Source organism: Culex pipiens, chromosome 3, assembly GCF_016801865.2.
Source record: "Culex pipiens pallens isolate TS chromosome 3, TS_CPP_V2, whole genome shotgun sequence".
In the NCBI taxonomy this organism is placed as follows: Eukaryota; Metazoa; Arthropoda; class Insecta; order Diptera; family Culicidae; genus Culex; species Culex pipiens.
Window position 1 is genome coordinate 33086963 of NC_068939.1, and position 18383 is coordinate 33105345.

The 18383-nt window shown below is 33.2% G+C and overlaps 1 protein-coding gene and 2 non-coding genes across 6 annotated transcripts in view; all 3 read right to left on the reverse strand.

Annotated features, from left to right (window-relative positions):
• LOC120430271 (calcium uniporter protein, mitochondrial) overlaps positions 1–18383 on the reverse strand; it is a 252751-nt gene that overhangs the window by 213987 nt on the left and 20381 nt on the right. The gene's annotated exons all lie outside the window — the stretch shown is intronic.
• On the reverse strand, positions 3256–3327 carry Trnah-gug (transfer RNA histidin (anticodon GUG)). The gene has a single exon. It is a non-coding gene; the product is annotated as a tRNA-His (tRNA).
• On the reverse strand, positions 8119–8190 carry Trnah-gug (transfer RNA histidin (anticodon GUG)). The gene has a single exon. It is a non-coding gene; the product is annotated as a tRNA-His (tRNA).

The following is an 18383-nucleotide window of genomic DNA, read 5'->3' on the forward strand; positions in this document are numbered from 1 at the left end:
TTTTCAATTTTTTAAATTTTATTAATATTTCAAAATTAACGGTAAACATCAAGCAGAGCTTTTCAACTAGATTTTTGATTCAGACATTTTAGTTTTGAGCAATTCTCTGAGATTTCGGTCATTCAATTTTTTTTTTGTATTTTTGATCCGGCTTAAACTTTTTTGGTGCCTTCGGTATGCCCAAAGAAGCCATTTTGCATCATTAGTTTGTCCATAAAATTTTCCATGAAAAAATGACAGCTGTCCATACCATACAAAAATGATGCATGAAAATTCAAAAATCTGTATCTTTTGAAGGAATTTTTTGATCGACTTGGTGTCTTCGGCAAAGTTTTAAGTATGGATAAGGAATAATACACGGTAAAAATTATTTTGGTGATTTTTATTTCACTTTTTGTCACTAAAACTTGATTTGCAAAAAAAATGCTTTTTTTATTTTTTCATTTTCTGATGTTTTAGGGGACATAAAATGACAACTTTTCAGAAATATCCAATATGGGCAAAAAATCTTCGACCGAGTTATAAATTTTTGAATCGATACTGATTTTTCAAAAAATCTAAAAACTGGTCGCAAAATTTTTTCAATTTCCGTACTTAAGTAAAATTTTGATATATTGCAGCGTTTTCAAGTTATAGCTATTTTTATGTAACTTTTTTTTGAAAAATTGTCTCAATTATTAATTTTTTTAAATTAGTGCCCATTTTTGCCCACCTATGAAACAAATATTTTTGAAAAGCTAAGAAAATTCTCTGTATTTTGCACTTCTGAACTTTGTTGAACGGGAAAATTTTTTTCTCACCCAAACAACCCTCCATTTTCTAATGTCGATGTCTCAGCAACTAATGGTCCGATTTTCAATGTTAAAATATGAAACATTCGTGAAATTTTCGGATTTTTTCGAAAAAAATATTTTCAAAAAAATTAAATCAAGACTAACATTTCAAAAGGTCCAAACATTCAATATTACGGCCGGACCAAGAAAATCGAACCAAGAAAATGGTGGGTTGATTGGGTAAGACTTAAGACTTAAGACATCAATTTTCCTGTTTTTTCCCCTTTACATGGCAATATCTCAGCATTTAAAGGTCGTTTCAGCAAAGTTCAAAAAAGCAAAATAAAGAGAATTTTTTCAGCCTTTCAATTTTTTTTTAAAGTGGGCAAGCATGGGTACTAATTTGAAAAAATTAAAAACTGAGACTATTTAAAAAAAAGTTACCTAAAAATAGCTATAACTTTAAAACGGTGCAATTAATCAAAATTTTACTAATGTACTTTTTGATTGAAAAATTTTTGCGACCAATATTTCGATTTTTTGAAAAAAATAGTGTTGATTCGAAAATTCATAACTCGGTCAAAGATTTTTTGCACAACCTGGACATTTCTGAAAAGTTTGCATTTTATGTCCCCTAAACCATATAAAAAAATTAAAAAAATAAAAATAGTGTTTTTTGCAAATCAAGTTTTAGTGACAAAAAGTTAATTTAAAAATCACCAATTTTTTTTACCGTGTATCATTTTTTTTTCAGTGTAGTCCATATCCATACCTACAACTTTTCCGAAGACACCAAATCGATCAAAAAATTCCTTCAAAAGATACAGATTTTTGAATTTTCATACATCATTTTTGTATGGACAGCCACCAAATTTGTATGGAAAATTATATGGACAAACTAATGATGCAAAATGGCTTCTTTGGGCATACCGAAGGCACCAAAAAACTTTCAGCCGGATTAAAAAATACAAAAAATAATTTCGTAGAGAACTGGTCTATTTGCAAAACTACGGGAACTATCGATATCATTTTTTATTCATCCCCTAAAGTACTGTCTACAAAATTATTTTCAAAAATATTTGTTTATTTTTACAATCAGGTAGTTGCAGGATTAGGTCCGTAAGTTTGACGATTTTGGAATAAGAAGGCTACAACTTCCTTGGCCGCTGTGCACCCTTAACTAAAATCGATATTAATCGTTAACAAGCGTTCATGAAAATAGGAACCACGAAGAATGAGTTCAAATTCCTTCGTACGCTTTTGAAAAACATACCATTAAATTTGAACTCTTTGTTCGCTGTTTCCAATTTCATAAACACCTGTTTACGATTTTGGGAATTCATTATACATTTTTTTCCAAACTAAACCAAAGAAGCTATGTTGCATCATTGGTTCGTCCATATAGTTCTCGATAAAATTTTGACAGCTGTCCATAAAAAAATATAGGTTTTTAAATATAGGAAATTCAGTATCTCAGAAAAGAATTTTCTGATCGATTTAGTGTCTACCGCAAAGCGTCAAGTTAATTTCAAGCATTAATTTAATTTTTTCGGATAATCTAATTTTCCATCATAATCCCCATGACCTCATAATCAATATCCCCAAAATCTTACCATTCCATGTCTACGAAACCACGTGACACCACCCCCAAAACCGGCAAACCCTGTCGGCCGTGAGGTCGCGTCAGCATTTTCCCATTAAAGTTATTTTCACCTGCGACTCGAGTATGTAATTAGTTCCTGCTCTCCGCAAAGACGACGTCGGACTCTTGGAATAACATTTACCCTCTCATGGCGGGCGCACACACACACACATGCCTTGAGACGTGACGACCTTCCCCACCACAGGAACGACAACGAGGCCACCGCGCGGGGAAAGTTCTTCTGAGAAATGGCTTCTCCTTAGAACTTTCGTTACAGAGTGCATGCAGGTGTAATCATAACCGCCGCAAGTGTGACTTTTTAGCTGGGTAAAGAATCATGCTAGGGTGGGTATCACTGTTTTGTGAAGGTTAAAAAAGAATCCATCGAAATCCATCTCTTCAAGAAGAGGTCCCTCCACCCTAAGGTATGACACGTGCTTTTACCCTTTCTGACAAGGGTAATTTATGCATCCATCTGGGTCACACGATGAGTTACCGCAGCAGGTCGTCGTCGTCGCGTTCTCTAACACGTTCTGAGCCGCAACCCAAAAAGGGTGTGGGAAGACACCGCAAACGCTTAGACCAGGTCTAAACGAAGACTGACACTACCGTTTCCGCACTATAACTCTGCATAGCAAAGGGATGGAAATTGTGTTGCATTTTCATCATAGATCTTCGCCTCACCTTCACCCCAGCAGTGCTGCGTGACTATGTAAAATGTAATTTGCAGTCTACAGCTCAACCCGTATCAAAAGCTTTCAATCCGATTAAGCTACTTTGCAACCAGACTTCCTCGAAAAAAAAAATCGACCACCCCCTTCCGTGACAATGTGCGAACATTGCCGTGACCAGGATTCGAACCTGGGTTACTACGGCCACAACGTAGGGTCCTAACCACTAGACGATCACGGCTGTCGGGGGTCGCCGAGTGCACCCACTTCAACGGGAGCTTTTGTGGTTTTTAGCTTCGATCCAATTAAAATGGGTCTCGTGGCGCAGGGGTAGCGGCTTCGGCTGCCGATCCCGATGATGCTATGAGACGCGGGTTCGATTCCCGCCTTATCCACTGAGCTTCTATCGGATGGTGAAGTAAAACGTCGGTCCCGGTTTCTCCTGTCTCGTCAGAGGCGCTGGAGCAGAAATCCCACGTTAGAGGAAGGCCATGCCCCGGGGGGCGTAGTGCCAATAGTTTCGTTTTTCCAATTAAATCGACAACTCGAGCAACTCAGCGAAACAATCGAAAAATACCTGTTCCACGATTTTTTGCCTGCACCACTCCAACCCGACTCGACAGCAGGTCGCGGTCCAATCAGTCAGTCAGCGAAAGCCAATCGACTTGTCGCCGTGGTTGGACAGCCCAAAAAAAAGCACTCGATTCTGCACCACGCAGCACAATATCGACTCCATCGAGGCAGTGGTGGAGTTGGGGTGGCGGTTTTCCATTGCATAAGCACAACCATGCTCGGATAAGTTATATTTAGCTTTCGACGGATGATGGTAAGTCGAGCTTCGGCAGAGCAGCAGCTGGGGGTGGCCAACTGCGGGAAATTCGAATCGGGGCCGAAAATGGAAATCGGAATTCGAACAAGTGTTTGCAGGTGGTCGGTGCAGTCGATTGGCAAATATTGGCGGCTGCTGGATGGTTTTTTGCTTTTCAGTTGAAAATTCATTTTTCAGAACATGATAATGCAATAAAGGCAGCTTGTTAGAATGGTAATCACGGAAATCTATTATATATTTATAAAGATAGTCTTTCTGTTCTAGTGAGATATTAATTAAATTTAGGCCGATGCTAATATTTTTCACAATCCATGTTCCTCGCTGCCCAAAAATTACAAAAAATCAAATGTTCATTGAACAAAATCAACAATCGATTGTAAACTATTTTTAATACATTGTATTACTATTATTTTTGTATTGATAATCTTTTAGGAAACTCCTAAAAAAATTTTTTTTTGAGCAACACATCGGAATAAAACACAAAAGGTTTATTTTCGAATTTTCAAATTTTCGACTATATTAATGTATAAACCACACGAAAAAAAAATCAATTCTCGAAATTGTGAATTAAATTCACGAATGCGAGAACCACGAAGGAATAAATGCACGTTTATAGTGCAAATGCACCATACTCTTCATTTTTTTTTTCAGTGCATTTTGTGATGTTTTGTTTCGAAACATTGTAGATTTTGCTGTATTAAGACTTTTCTTTTTTTAAATTATAGTTTTTTTTTTAAATATTTTAAAGGTGATGCAAAATCTGGTACACAAAAAAAAACAATTCTCGTAATCGTGAATCAAGTTCAAGAATTTGAGAACCACGAAAGGATTTATTCATGAGTATGGTGCATTTGCACTATAAACGTAAATATATTTCTTCGTGGTTCTCGCTTTCTTGAATTTAATTCAGGATTTTGAGAATTGATTTTTTCCGTGTACCGTTGTTATAATTTAAAAAACGGAAAATATCGGTCAAATAAAATTTAAATTTCAATTTAAGGTGGTAAATCAAATTTACGACGGAGTTTTTTTTAGAAGGCGCACCATGTTAATTCGATTGTCCATGTTATTGACTGTTCAAAAATGAAACTTTTGTTGAAATAAGAGCAAACATGTATTTTGGACATTTTTAAATATTGATTTTGACTCAACGGAATCGTTATTAATTTATTAATAATTTATTATTTAATTTATTATTAATTTAATGAATATTCTTGACTGTTGAAAACCGTATCAGTAGCTTCCAAGAAAAGTTAGTTTAAAAATGAAAAGGTGACATTGAAAAAAAATCACAATATTAAAACTTAAGGTCCTAAACTAAATTTAAATTTCACCGAAAAGCATAAATAAAAACCGAAAACCCGGAAATTTTCGGTGATCAATACTATTAAACAAAATGTTAACAAAAAGTATCACAAAATGCTTAAAATATTATTACAGTTACGCTACTATCACGAATTTGCAAAATATCGATAAATGAAAAAAAAAAAACCTAAAGTTCATCACGTCTTTTCCGAAATTAGGTCTTAAAATGTGCAAAAATATATTTAAAAGATTGTAATTGATTTGAAATTCGTTAAAAATTAAGGGGGAATATACCCATTCCCATCACCGTAAGCGGTGGTGTCTGAATGATGCTCAATAATCCGGGGTGTTCATCGAAATTTTCTAAAACCAAGTACAACAACCAGTAGAACAGCATATGAGTACATTTCTGTTTGATTTGACTGTTACCAAAAGTTATTCGTATTTCTTTTACAAGCATTTTACATCATATTTTCAATGTCTATTCTCGTCTGACGAGAATGCCCTGTTGTCCTCCTAATTTCTATTACCGACCTAAATTTTTTTCAGCGCATTTTAGTGACGCAGTTCATGTTATTTGAAACATTCAGCATTAAACTGACAAAAAGTAAGAGGAAGTCTCCTGGCATCACTGGCTCACTCTTTCACGCGCTTCTGGTGGTAGGCCTTTGTTCTTTTTTTTCCTTCGTTTCTCGCTCGATTTTAGTCAGCCTTCGACGAGAAAAGGTAAAACGTCAAGTGACTGAGGTCGTTTGTTTTTAATGGCGCTTGCTAATTAATTAATAAATTGATTCGGTAGGTATTATTTTTCAATTTCTTGAAAACAAATATTAAGCTAAATGACTTATTTTTAAATAGGATGAACATTGTCCAAAAAATCAAAAACAAGTAGGATATCAAATTTTGTTGACATTGGCTGAACCATTTGCTTTAAACAGGGGTGACCAAAGTATGGCCCGCGGGCCAAACGTGGCCCACCAGGTGATTTTTGATGGCCCGCGGACCCATTTTGAATTATCTTGTAAAATGGCGCGTCGATCACTTGTCAAGGGATTTTATACTTTTTCAAAATTAAGGTTTATTTTAAACTTTTTTGCACTAATCTCTTTTTAATTTTTGTAAATAAAAAAACTAATGGTTTATCAATATTTTGATAAATAAAACACAAATATTTTGTTCAAAAATTAAAATAAATAATACAATTTCACACGTTTCAATGTAAGTAACTTGTTAATATCATCAAAACTCTAATCAAACATTATTGGAAATATTTATAAAACGTTCAAATTTGATTTAGGTAGAAAGATGTAATAATTGCAAAAATTTAAGTTTTCAATATTACATAATTTGAAAGTCATAGCTTTTTATGAACTGACCTTAAAACTTACCTAGCACTTAGAAACCTTCCTTCGGGATTCGAACTCGTTACAGTTAGATAACGAATCTGATTGACTATCTACTGATTTAAGCAGACAAAATAATGAAATCGGAGGATCAATGCAAAAATATTACAAAACTTTTGTCGACTTTAGTTACCCTCCCCCGTTATCTAAAAATAGGCTCGAAAAACCAGGAGCAAAAATATTTTTTATAAAACTTCTAAAAATCTACAGAAATTTGAGTGCAATCAGTTGAAATCAATTAAAAATGCATTCCTCTGCAGTTAGAATCATTTGAGCTTGTTTGGGTTTAATTAACATAATTTGAATTTTAGTGAATTTTTGATGAATAAATATTTTTTCGCTAAATTTTTTTTGTCGAAACTTATTATTTATTTGAAAATAATGATTGAAGTTTAATTTAACGAGTCCTTAAAACATTTTCTAACATTTTTTCATTGAAATGTTGAAATTCTGGCGAAATTCTACCTGAAACAATAAAATCAACAATACCGATAGAAAACTGCCATTTCGTGTTTTCTATTAGTTTGAATTAACGGAAATTTTAAAAATTAACAGAAATAAAAATTAAACTTATAGACGTATTTTCTAGTTTTTTTTTAATTTATAAAAACGTTATTTAATTGGTTATTAATTTTGTAAATTGGGCCCGCAAGCTCATTTGAGCTTCAAATTTGTCCCGGCCTCCAAAAGCTTTGAGCCCCCTTGGCTGAAAAGGTGCACGAGATTAAAAAATAAGTACAATTGGTTTAATTTTGGACTAATCGTTTCAAAATGCTTTTGTAATGAATTCTTTTTCGTATTCCTTGTTACTATTTTTGTGTTTTATTGTATTTTTTTTTAAATAGCAATTTTCTATCTCCTTGGAATATATGTAACGTCAGCTAATCGAATCACAAAATGTTTTTTTTTGACGAGCTTTTGTATGACACTTAAACTACGTTAATATGATTCAGAAATATTTGATCTAAGAGAGCGGCCAAAAAGGCAGAGATGAAATATTGAAAAATGCATTTTGTAATTTGATAGGCAATCAACTGATCACACTTGACTAAAATGAGGTCGCAGAACTTGAATTTGGAATTAATTGAAAAAAGTTATGAAAATAAATTAAAATCATTAAAATCTTCGAAAAATCGAGGCTTCGAATAATCGAGTCTGGACTGAATAAAGAAAAATGAGCAAGTATTGAACAGTGCTGAAATATAGTAACAAAGCAATCAATCTAAGTCCCAGTACAGTTCAGTATCAGTATAATTTTTAACAACAACTTCTTACTCTAAAAGTAGAAAAAACAAATTATCTCGATTGTTCCAAAACTTATCAATTCCCAATTAGTGGGATAGTTGTCATACGAAAGTAATATCTATTACTTTCAAAACATTATCATTTCAATCAAAATTCAAGTTCATTTCTAACTTTATAATCCTTCTTGATATTCCTAAGGCCAGCAAAAAAAGATAACCCCCGCCCCCTCCCCGTGACAGTGTCCGAACACTGCCGTGACCAGGATTCGAACCTGGGTTACTACGGCCACAACGTAGGGTCCTAACCACTAGACGATCACGGCTACGAGGGGGAGCTTGCCGACGAATGGTCACGACCGAAGCCATCATCAGCACACATCGGTGTTTGGTTGGTGCACACCTCTAGCAGTGTTTGTTCACACGTCATTAATTTTCACCTGTTTCTCTCGTCGACGTCGATGAAAAACAGGTAGAAACGCGTGTGCAAGCAGTAAATATTTATTCCAGAGCGTTGCAGAGCAACAGCTGCGACACTGTTTATAAATTTGGTGGTGAGTTGTGGAAGTTCAATAGTTTTTTTTTAACTCTTATGTAAACAAATTCATGATCATTGCTTTAAAAAATCTCTCTTTGTAATGAAAAAAATTAGGAAAAGGAATGTCACTTGCTTTATGGGACCTCAAAAGCTGTTATTCCACTGAAAAAGGTTAGCGAAAACAAACTGTTGATTAATGAACTTCCAACATAAATCCGCCGGCCCGGCTACCAATAAATCAAGCTTCTGCTATATCTTGTTTTCCACGTCTTTTTTTCTTAGCTGTTTCCAACTTTTCTGTGCTCAATATCGGATAAAATTTCTCCTTCTGAATTGACATCGAATCCAGCCTGAGTTTCATCTCGCCAGGCGGCTGGCGCGATTCCTCCCAAAGCTAGACCATCAATCATTCAATCAATCAATCTAATGGAGCTCGCCACCAAAAACTGGCAGCAATAAAGCTTTCTATTTTTTTTTTTTTTTTGCTGCGCTCGATTCTGATTGCACAACGCACCCGTGCGAACGATTTTGTCCTGTCTTGTTCAACATTCGTGTCACCGCAGGTTTTTTTTAATTAAACATTGCATTCAGAGTTTTTCCTTTCAAATTGGAAAATTCGTTTTAGCAAAAATAAAACCATCAAAGCCGCGCCGAGCCAAATTAATCCTATTTTCAACGTCGAAATAAAGCAGCAAAAAAATGGCATCGAAAAAAAATTTAGCCCCATGAATATCGCTCAATGAATGAGCGCGCGAGTTTTCTTCAAAATTCAATCAATAGTGCATAATTTGCCCGTTATTCATTGGCCTCTGATTGCCACGCGATGACCCACCAGAATTGGCGATAATCAACGCAGTGCAGCGGGCAGCCCGAGCGAGGCAAGTTAGCATGATGTTGACAGTTTTAAATCAGTTCCAGAGTTTTTTTTTTTTTTTTAAAGGTTCTATAAACCATATTTTTATTTTCGCTATTTGGATGTTTTTGAATACCCCTGACTCAAGGCGGTTTTAAAATACCCAAAAAGCAAAAATTCAAAATTTGGTTCAAAAAAACTCTAGAATTATTTTGTAATAATATTGCGATTTAAAATTCATGTTCTGAGCAAATGTCTGTGTGGATGTGTGTAGGTGGGTGGACACATAAATTTCACTCGATTATCCCCGGACTGGATGAACGGATTTTGACCGTATTAGTCTCATTCGATCCGTCTTAGGGTCCCATAGGTCTCTATTTAAAATCAACAAGTTTAGAACAGTACTTCAAAAGTTATGCTAAAAAAACGATTTTGACGTATGTTCGGAAGTTTGTAAAAAGGGTGGTTTTTGCAAGAAAACCTATCATGTTTTACATTTTTAGAAAGGTATTGAAAAGACCTTTCCAATGAACCCAAAACATTGAAGATCTGATAACCTTATCAAAAGTTATCAGCACTTATGTGTTATTTATACACTTTTTGGAGGCCGGATCTCAGATATTTCAAGAAAAATGATGTCCGGGTCCATCATGCGACGTAACGTTAGTTAGATAATCGAAAGACTTTTCAAATGAGCCTAAAACATCGAAGATCTGACAACCCTATCAAAAATTATTAGCACTTAAGTTTTATTTATACACTTTTTGGACGCCGGATTTCAGATATTGTGATAGAAATATTGTCTGAATCTTCTATTTGAACTATCGTTGGATAGGTTTTTTATCAGACCTTGCCGATGAGCCAGAAATATTGAAGGTCTGCGAACCCTATTAAAAGAAATGAGTGATAAAGTTGATTTGTTAGACATGTTAAGAGGGAATGTTGTTATTTTTACTGAATGTATTGACTTTATGAATGTGAGGAAGGCACCAACCACCTAAAGGTGGATTTAGTAACGTTTTTTCTTAAGGGGTTACATACATGTAGAAAATCACAAAATTTCATAGTACAGAAATTTTTTAAATACACTTAAAAGATTAATTTCAATCACTCCTAAAAGTTTTATGAAGATATTTCATGATTTAACTGAGTTAGAGACGATTTAAGCTCAGAATTTTGCCATGCTCAAAGCAAACTGTCTAACTTTCTGAGCGTTTTTCCCTAAACACCGAGTTGATTTACGGGTGCCACGGTATCTTGAGATGGGACGGACCAAATTGACTAAAATTTTTGTGCAAACTCCCAAGACATATCCCGTGTGCATGACGAAGCCCGATTTTAAAATTTTGAATTTTCAAAAAATACAAAAATCAAAAACTGGCGATTTTTCATGTATAAAAAAACAGAAAAATATTTTTATCTTTTTTTTTAAATAAACCTTTTGAAAATCGGCCTTCGTCATGTACACGGGTCCGATTTAACGAGTCTTCACCAAAATTTTGAGCTGATTTGGTCGAAGCAATGTTGAGATATCTTGGCACCCGTTTTTTAAAACTACTAAACTGCCCCTGATCGCATAAATGTCCCATATGCATTTTCATCGATTTCGAGTTATTGATGCAGTTTGATTCAAAATGGTGTGCTCTTTCGAAAGAGCCTATAACATCCAGTACTTTGTTCTAGAAATCAGGAGGAAATCCAGTTTTTTCGCGAAAAATTAACACGTAGCCTTATGTATGGGACAAACTTTAAATGCGTTTTTCTCAGCTTGCTGTTTTTGCATATGGGACATTTATGCGAACAAAAAAAAAATCAAATTATTCGCTCTACAGCATTGTCTTGGCGTTCTCGATTGCGAGATTCCTACTCGAAACTAGGTGTCCGTAGGCTTGATTGTTGAGGCAATTGCAAACCTCTTTTTACACCTTAGCTTCCATCCACCCCGGGATTCGAACTGACGACTTTTGGATTGTTAGTCCAACTGCCTACCAGCGACTCCACCGAGACAGGACCCAGGGAGACGACTCCTACACCTGGACTGAGCTAACGACCTAACCTTTGTAGGTTAGTCCGGGACCAACATTTACTTCCCTTCCGACGGAAGGCGTGATCAGACAAATCTCGTCTCGAAAAATGCCACCGGGACCGTCTGGGATCGAACCCAAGCCGACTGGGTGAGAGGCAACCACGCTTACCCCTACACAACGGTCCCGGAGTATTTATGCGAACATGAGCAGTAAATAGCTATATTTCGGCAATGAAACAATCCAAATGTCTTCATTTTCATGCCCTGAAAACAGATTTTGAAAAAATAAGTGTGTGCTAAAAAACAACCTCTGTAATTTTTGCCGACATGTAGTATGTAACCCCTTAAAAAGTTTGGATTTGTATACAGCAGCTCCAGTTGAAAAGAGCCTAAACCGAAAAAAAAAGTTCTCCGATCGGGCTCAAAAATTTTCTGGGGGTTTCTTGGCCAAATAATTAGACCCGTATTTTTTGTTTGGCCATTAGGGTGACCTACATCGCGCTAGGGTGGTTAAAAAATCGCAATTTCCGACATAATTTGCAAAAACCACTTTTTCAAAAAATCATATCTCCGAGCCATTTCATCAGATTCTAGCTGTCTTAGACGCAAAATAAAGGCAATGAGTTTGGCTATTTTTGAAAAATAGTAAGAAGTTTTAAAAATCTATCATAACATTGAAAAAGTCGTATGAAAAATTAAATTGGCGTTTTGACCGTGTCTGGACTAAAGAGCCTATGCCTGGAAATATTTTTATCGGATTCCTCGGAAAATTTCACATAACGCATCAAAAAGTTGGCGATGTCGAACTATACGTTTCCGAGATATGATTTTATGAAAATAAGATATGATTTTATGGAAATAAAAGTTGTTTTTTTCTCTTTTTCGTCATTTTTATGTTTTTGCGCGTGGCGCGTCGTTTTTATTTTCAAAAAATCTTATCTCGGAAACGTACGGTTCGACATCACCAATTATTTGATATTTGAAATTTTCCGTGGAATCCGAAAAAAATATTTTCAGACATAGGCTCTTTGGTCCAGACACGGTCAAAACGCCATTTCATGTTTTCATACGACTTTTGAAATGTTAAGCTAGATTTTTGAAACGTCTTACTATTTTTCAAAAATAGCCAGACTTATTACTTTTATTTTGCTTTTAATACAGCTAAAATCGGATGAAATGGCGCGGAGAATTTTTTTTTTTGAAAAACTGTTTTTTGCAAAAAATTACGGAAATTGCAATTTTTCGAACCACCCTAATGGCCAAACAAAAATATACGGGTCTAATTATTTTAGACAAGGAACCCCCAGAAAAAATGAGCCATATTGGAGAATTTTTTTTCGGCTTAGGTTCTTTTTGAATGGAATTGCTATATAATAATTAATTAATAATTAATTTTATTTTAGTTTGATTTTTTCTCCTTAATTTTTTGCTGTTTTTTTTTTGTTACTTTCTTTAGTTCTTGTTTGTTGATTTCATTACAAGTTGATTTTATCTCTTTTTTTAAGTTTTTTTTCTTTTTCTAATATATTTTATTGGGATTAGTTCTTTTTTTCATTTATTTGTTTTTATTTGCTCATATTTTTTTTATTCTTTCTGATCTGTGCTGCCTTTATTTTCATTATTTTGTTTAGTTTGTTCTGTTATAATTTTTTCAATATTTTTTTTTTAATCCTCCCTTCCTTTTTTTTGAAGATGGTCTTTTGTTGTGTTTACCTTTATAAAAATTCCACAATTATTTGCTTTAATACCTCAAATGAATTTTTAGAACTTCCTTCTGCTCGGGTCATTTCCCCGTTCAAAAGAATGAATAAAAGAAAACAAGCACATCCAATCTCATAGAGTGCACATATTGCGCCAATTGAAATTGACACCCCCCCACCCGCCACCCGCCCTCTTAATTTATAGTTGTCGAATTTACCGACCCGTCGCAGCCGATCCTCATCCTTCCTTCTCACTTCTCGAATCCAATTTCAATTTTCAGCTCGATCAACCGGAAGGAACCGGCGGCAGCTGACACCGAATTCCGGATTTTATTCCATTGTTGTTGTTTTGGCTGAAATTTAATTGTTTTTTTGACAGTCACGGGGTGCAACAATTTTTTTTTTCGTCTGAACATTGTTTTTATTTTTGTTTTCGTGTTTAATGTGGACAGGATTTGTGGGGTGTTTTCCTGCTGTGACAACGATGAATTCAATGTTTATCGAGTCTTTATGAGTCTCATTTCCATAATTGAGTATTTGACCACGCAATTACGCTAATGAGAAAAATGTGATGGAGATTTAAACGATTGAATTTAAACAGTTCTAGAGTTTTTTTAATAGGTCCTATAAACATATAAAAGAAAATAGCATAAAGCACCTTTAAAAAACTCAAGTTGTACCTATTTACAAACAAAATCAGATGTAAAAAAAAGGAACAAAGGATTTAAAAAAATTAAAAAATATATGAAAAAATAAATATCCTTTTCTAAAAATGTAGTCGTAATACAATAAACCATGTGAAAGCAAATTTCAAAAAATATTAAAATTCAATTCAGTAACTCAAAAGCATTAAAAATCGCAAAAGCTATGAAATTTTTCCAACACACAGAATATCACTAATCGAGGTCAGGCCCCTCAAGAATGGCCTCACGTGCATTTTTTTCCCTAGATCCATTTTTCATGGCGCCACAAATCGGCCAAGAAGGTTCCGACTGACCTCGCCGGAGAAACCCCAAAAATGAGAAGCAATCCATTTTCGGCACTGCTCATACAGTCTACAGTAAAAAATAAAGTTCAATTTAGGAAGGCTGCAAAATGTTAGGATTAAGAATGTGAATTTACACATCAAATGAGGTAAATTTACATATTTTTACAGGTTATATGAAATATTTCTTCTTTTTCACTGTGCACGATGGATCGGCATCAGAGAAATATTAGCCTTCACATCCGATTATGAAACAACTTGTGAATAATTCAGCCGAAAACTGGCGTGCAAATTTATCTGTCGCCCGGAGTGCAACCACGTCTTTCATGCAATGTCATGTTGCACTTAAGCGTCATTAAATTTAGAAAAAACATTAACATTTAAAAATAAACAGTGTACATTCCTTAACCAAAAAAATATCTGTTAGACTCTTCAAAAATCTAAATTTCATCCATTTAAGTGCTGCACAGTTTCCTTTAAACAAATCATTCCTTCAACCTAGGAAAAAAAATGCATCTAGAATCGTGCCAAAGTGCTGCTGCAGGTTTTCTGGCAGAAGGTTTTCAGAAGTGAAAAAGAATAGCAAAAAAATGCTAAAATACGCTCGTTCTACAATGCATTCAGTGCACGGTGCCAGCCAGCCGCCAGCTGGGAACAGAATGACAGTTTTAACTCAATAGGGCAGCGCAGACACGGTTGACTGGTAGCGAAGAGTGGAACTATCCTTGTTACTAGTAGGATGCTGTCTGTTGTTGGCAACTTACTTTGCGAAAATCGGAATCTGAATTGGGAATGGTTGAAATAACAGGGGAAATGTCTGGTTTGAAAGCGTTGTACTAAAAAAACTATAACTATAGTTGCTGAATTTCAAGATTTTTTATTTAAAATTTTGGTTATCGTGTAAGAGAAATATTGTCGGCTAAATTTAAATCTAACAAATCTAAAAATTAAAAAACTTGACAATCTAAGAACATGAAAACAATGAAAACAAAAATAAAAAAAAACTAAAAAACTTTATCTAAAAATCATAAAAATCATAAAAATCATAAAAATCATAAAAATCATAAAAATCATAAAAATCATAAAAATCATAAAAATCATAAAAATCATAAAAATCATAAAAATCATAAAAACCATAAAAATCATACAAATCATGAAAATCATACAAATCATACAAATCATTCAAATTATTCAAATCATTCAAATCATTCAAATCATTCAAATCATTCAAATCATTCAAATCATTCAAATCATTCAAATCATTCAAATCATTCAAATCATTCAAAGCATAAAAATCATAAAAATAATAAATATCAAGAGAAATTAAAAATCATAAAAATCATAAATCTTAAAAATCATAAGAATCATAAAAATCATAAAAATCATAAAAATCATAAAAATCATAAAAAATCATAAAAATCATAAAAATCATAAAAATCATAAAAATCATAAAAATCATAAAAATCATAATAATCATAATAATCATAAAAATCATAAAAATCATAAAAATCATAAAAATCATAATAATCATAAAAATCATAAAAACCATACAAACCATACAAATCATGAAAATCATACAAATCATACAAATCATTCAAATCATTCAAATCATTCAAATCATTCAAATCATTCAAATCATAAAAATCATTCAAATCATTCAAATCATTCAAATCATAAAAATCATAAAAATAATAAATATCCAGAGAAATTAAAAATCATAAATCTTAAAAATCATAAGAATCATAAAAATCATAAAAATCATAAAAATCATAAAAATCATAAAAATCATAAAAATCATTAAAAATCTAAAAAAAACATAAAAATCATAAAAATCTAAAAAAATTAAAAAAATCATAAAAATTATAAAACTCATAAAAATCATAAGTATCCAGACAAATCATAAAAACTATAAAAAGTATAAATAATAAAGATCATTAAAATCATTAAAACCGTAAAAAAACATAAAAAATTATAAAAATCATGAAAAAATCTGAAAAATCATAAAAATACAAATAAAACTCAAATCTAAAAATCTGGAATACTCAAAATCCAACAATCTTAAACCTTAAAATCCTAAAAAAAAGATCTTTTAAACCTAAAAATCTAAAGAAAATAACTAAAAATCTAGAAAACTTTCAATACAACACATCTAAAAATTTATGAATCGTCAAAATCTATAGACATGAAAAATCTAAAACCTTTCTTATTTAAACTTTTTTGAAATCCAAGATTTTTAATATTTCGAAAGATTTTTTGTATTAAAATTTTAATAAAGTTTTATTTTGCTTTTTACCAAAAAATCTTTCGAAAAATTTAAAATCTTGGATTTCAAAAAAGTTAAAATAACAAAAAATCAATGACCAAACATGGCCACCATTTTTTTTTTATTGGATCAATTTGGCAAATTGGATTAAATAAAGTTTTTAAGATATTTTTTATTTTTTTTTATATTTTAAATAGATGAATAGATGAATAGATACGAATTGAAAAATTAATCCTTATTTAATTATTTTGTCCGATCAAATGCAGTATCCCGAGCAGACGGTAATAACTTTGGAATAACATTTATTGATATTAGAAAATACTAAACCAATAACATTTTATGTTATTTATAACAAGATTTGTTATTCGTTATTGTAATAACAGACTGATAACATTTTTGGTTATTTTTCGAACAAATCTTAGTTATTATTTTTTTTATTTTAACAACTAATCCGATCATCATTTAGTTATTTTAACAATATTTGTTATTGAAATAGCATGAATTTTGTTATTACTGTCTGCCCGGGTACTCAAAGTTGAGTATGGCTTGAACTAAGTATTTTTATTGCAATTTTTATAGACTCGGGCAGACGGTAATACCAAAATTCGTGCCATTTCAATAACAAATACTGTTAAAATAACAGAAAGTGTTATGGAATCTTCTTGAAAAATCCATTTTTGCATAAGTGTTTAATAACAGTTTATGTTATCATGACAAAATTAGTTATTGGTCTCATATTGGTTGAAAGCCAAAACAACTTTTGAATAACATTTTTTGTTATGGAAGAATACCTGCAACTGTTATTGGGATGATCGGATTAGTTGTAAAAATAACAAAAAATTGAAACAAAGATTTGTTTAAAGAATACTAAAAATGTTATTAGTCTGTAATTACAATAACAATCCAATAACAAAAAATCAAAGCGACGGATAACAAATCTTGTTATAAATAACATAAAATGTTATTGGCCTAGTATGTTCAAATATCAAAAAAAAAATAATTCCAAGTTATTTCCGTCTGCTCGGAAATCTCTTATCTATTATCAACTGCAAAAGTTCACGATATTTTTTTAACTTTGACTTATTTTTTGAGCATTTTGCATTAAATAACTAAAGTTTAATTTGGAGAATATTTCTATTTTTATCAACTTTCCATCAGTTTCTGTTTTGACATCAGTTTACCCCCAGAGTTCAGCCAGATGAGTTCCTAATGAACGAATGATGTCACGTGCTGTCGCGTGACTCATCCTAATCAGATTGGGTCGAATCACTGGACGTGACCGATATATACGCTACACTACACAGCGAGCGAGAGCCGCCGTTTGGTCCTGCAAATTGCCACCGACATGACCCCACGTGACCTTCACTCCAGGCACCAGGTCGAGGTGGGAGGTTAACCCTGGGCTGCCCAAAGGTTTACTTTAAATATTTTCTTGATAAAAAAAGTCTTTGAATAAATATGAAGCCACAATTTTTTTTGAATTTTTTTTCCGGTCATCAGATTGACCAACACTCTGACAAACCAAAAAAGTTGTAATTTTAGTCAATGTTGGTGTGAAATCAAACAAAACAAGACAGAGAAAGGGAAGTACAAATTCGTGCGTTTTTTTCTTCATTGGTTTCTGAAGTCTGTGCGCTAGTAGTCAGAGGAGATTGGTTAAAAATAAACGCCACGACGCACCGTCGCAGATTCTGAGAATTTCTTGTCCTGTTTTTTTTTTATTCAAATGCGAGAACCAAACATTTTGCGACTTTGTTTTTCATTTTCAACTTGTTCACGCAGTGAGTTTTTCACGATCCACGGCGGTGGTGTGTACCGAGTGGAAACTCTGCAATTAAGCAGTAAAAACCCAACTCGGGTGGTGGTCCCAGATGTTAGAAGCAACAGCAGCAAAAAAGTTGATAATTTGTCTATTTTAACGTTTATGCTGGGTTTTCCTCGGTCGTCGTTTTGTAGGATATGAATTCTGGTCGACGGATTGGACGCAACATGCCGGCAAAAGTTTGACTTTAGAGATGCCATCAATGTTTTTGGTTTTAATGACGTGCTGCGGGTGTCGATGTAAAAATGTTGAGTACTCTTAGCGAGTAATGTTTTATTTACTCATTTTAATTATGAGCAGTTCTCTCAGATTTCGGTCATTCGATTTTTTTT